At 34.4% G+C, this 2371-nt stretch overlaps 1 long non-coding RNA gene across 3 annotated transcripts; it reads left to right on the top strand.

Annotated features, from left to right (window-relative positions):
* Positions 1 to 2085, top strand: LOC108826407 (uncharacterized). 3 transcript variants are annotated; one of them, XR_008937594.1, is made up of 5 exons: positions 1 to 651; positions 988 to 1049; positions 1129 to 1192; positions 1283 to 1363; positions 1672 to 2085. It is a non-coding gene; the product is annotated as an uncharacterized LOC108826407 (long non-coding RNA). The 3 variants fall into 3 exon arrangements; XR_008937602.1 differs by having other exon boundaries at positions 981 to 1049; XR_008937601.1 differs by having other exon boundaries at positions 977 to 1049.
* The last annotated feature ends 286 nt before the right edge of the window (positions 2086 to 2371 follow it).

Here is a 2371-nt window from a genome sequence, read left to right as displayed (position 1 = left end):
ATAACGCTAGGTTATCTCCAGCAGTTGACACATCAGATTTTAAAATGCATATGAGACTGCCATGTCATTAAATGAAAAAACTGTGAAAACCATTTAGAACATTTTATCTCTCCACGTAGATTTTGTCTTCTTTGTTTGTATCACCACTTTCATCTATCGAAGATTTGTGATCGGAAATCAACACAATCATATTAGTTCTTCGCTTTCTTTCTTCCTCTTTCGATTGATGATCAGTCCCACCCCTATTCGTCTGTCTCTTTGTCAAGTTTTGGTAACGGTTCCGCTTTCTTCCTCTTTCTTCCTCTTTCGATTGATGATCTAGCCCTAGCCCAGTTTCTTCTTCGTCTGTCTCTTTGTCAAGTTTTGGTAACGGTTCCGCAACAAAGCTGAGATTGGAAACATTTGAGCAGACGGGATGTGATCTAGCGGTGTTTGCGGATGGTTCAGAAAATCGCACAGATGGACACCATGAACGGCCTTGACGTTTGGTTCATGGACGCTAATCCGGATGCGCTCTCTCAAGCCACCACAGCTATCTCCTCCTCCATCAATCGTTTTGTCTCCAAAGGTCCAATCATCAAGTCAAGATTCGATCAGTAATCCTTAAAAGAATCTACTTTCCTCCTGGAAATCTATATTTACAAACATGAGGTAATAACAATACTTGGCTTGTAACTGTTTGTGTAATAGATGATTGTTATATTCTTAATGTCTTTGTTTCTCCGAGTATTTGATTTCTTTTGTTTGTGTAGTATCCTTGTTTTAATTTTGTCACTCTGTTTCTTTTGCCTGTTTTAATTTTGTCACTCTAATTCTTTTGCTTTGCACTGGTTTTTGCGTGTTTCTTCAATCTCTCTGTTGTTTTTTTTGTTGCCTTAAAAGTTTGGATTTTTTTTTAATATGTAAAATCTATTTCTCTCTCTGGGGATTTTTTTCTTCAATCTCTATGCTGTTTCTTTTTTTTATCTATTGTAAGAAAGTTATCAGGTCTTGGACTCTCCTGGATCACTAGGATACTCGCTTGATAAATTGACTTCTGTTACTGAGTTGTAAGACTTCTATCTCACAAAGTTTCTAATAATGGCATAGATTTTAATCTCATGGACTGTGTTTGGTGTAAACCTGCAGTGATTTAAGCAACAAGAACCTTGGAGGGGACTTGTCGTATCAGCTTCCTCCAAATGTTGAGATTGTATGTTTGTTGATTTCTCTCTCTGTGTTTTGACAAATTTCTTTGTGTGTCTGTTTGTAAGTTGATAAAGTTTCTGAATTTTGTGTTTAGGAATCTTGCTAATAACCAGTTCACTGGATCTGCTCCATACTCCATTTCTCAAATGACACCCCCCCCCCCCCCCAAATACTTGTAAGTTCAATTATTTATCTTCAGACCTTATCTTGGAGAAGTTTGGTGTATTTGATGGAACACTAGATTACATGATTCTCAAATTATATATTTCATAAGCGCTCATACATTTACAAGAGATTTACATCATCACCTCAAACTCATTGAACTGATTCACCTCATTCAACAAAATATGTTTCTCATCAGTCGCACCGTCGAAATATGAGCAAAAACTTCAAAATTGTCTGCATCCTTATCAACTGGTAATTTGTTCTTTATTACACAGATATCCTGTAGTATTCTTTTTCTTTTTTTTCTTTGGTGTTTAGTTAGAAATACGGGACAAGAAGAAGACAATTTACAGCCATATAAACAAGAGGTCATAAACAGAGCAATTACCAGTTGGCCTAGAAGCAAATATTTTATGGAATTAAGAAAAAGAGCAATCACCGGTGGCCCATACAGGACAAGAAAAAGACAGTTTACAGCCATAGAAACAATCGATCATAAAAGAGATTTGTATAGAAACTAACTCATCATCCTTTTTGTTAAACTTTTTTTTCAAATGCTTAAAACCTGCTAAATCATCAAGAGGTCTCCCACAGAGAAGGAATTGAAAGAGTATTGGCTCATTTGTTTTCTGTCAAAATTCATCAGATCGAAGTGTGTATATACACTGATTATGTTACCGAAAGTGTGTGCAAATCCATTGTCATAACATTTTTCCTATGATTTTTTTTTCAGCTTTGATCTTCTTATGATCTAGAACCAAACAAATATTTTTAGTTGATTTTGTAATTCATCTTTGAGATGAGTTATAAAGTAAAATAAAGTAAAACTAATTTGCATCAAAACTAATATATGTCATCCAACAAAATATATGATATTCTGATGTATATTTTATAGAAATCAATATCTGATTTACTGTCTCTCATAGTTTTCTTTTAGGATATCATTTTTGTGTCTTAACATATGGTTAATCAAGAGGTTTACTCATACGACCATATATATCTTTAGTTTGAAAAAAAA

This window comes from Raphanus sativus, chromosome 2 (genome assembly GCF_000801105.2).
Source record: "Raphanus sativus cultivar WK10039 chromosome 2, ASM80110v3, whole genome shotgun sequence".
In the NCBI taxonomy this organism is placed as follows: Eukaryota; Viridiplantae; Streptophyta; class Magnoliopsida; order Brassicales; family Brassicaceae; genus Raphanus; species Raphanus sativus.
Note: the sequence above shows the minus strand (reverse complement) of the source record. Positions and strands in the feature narration are given on the sequence as shown.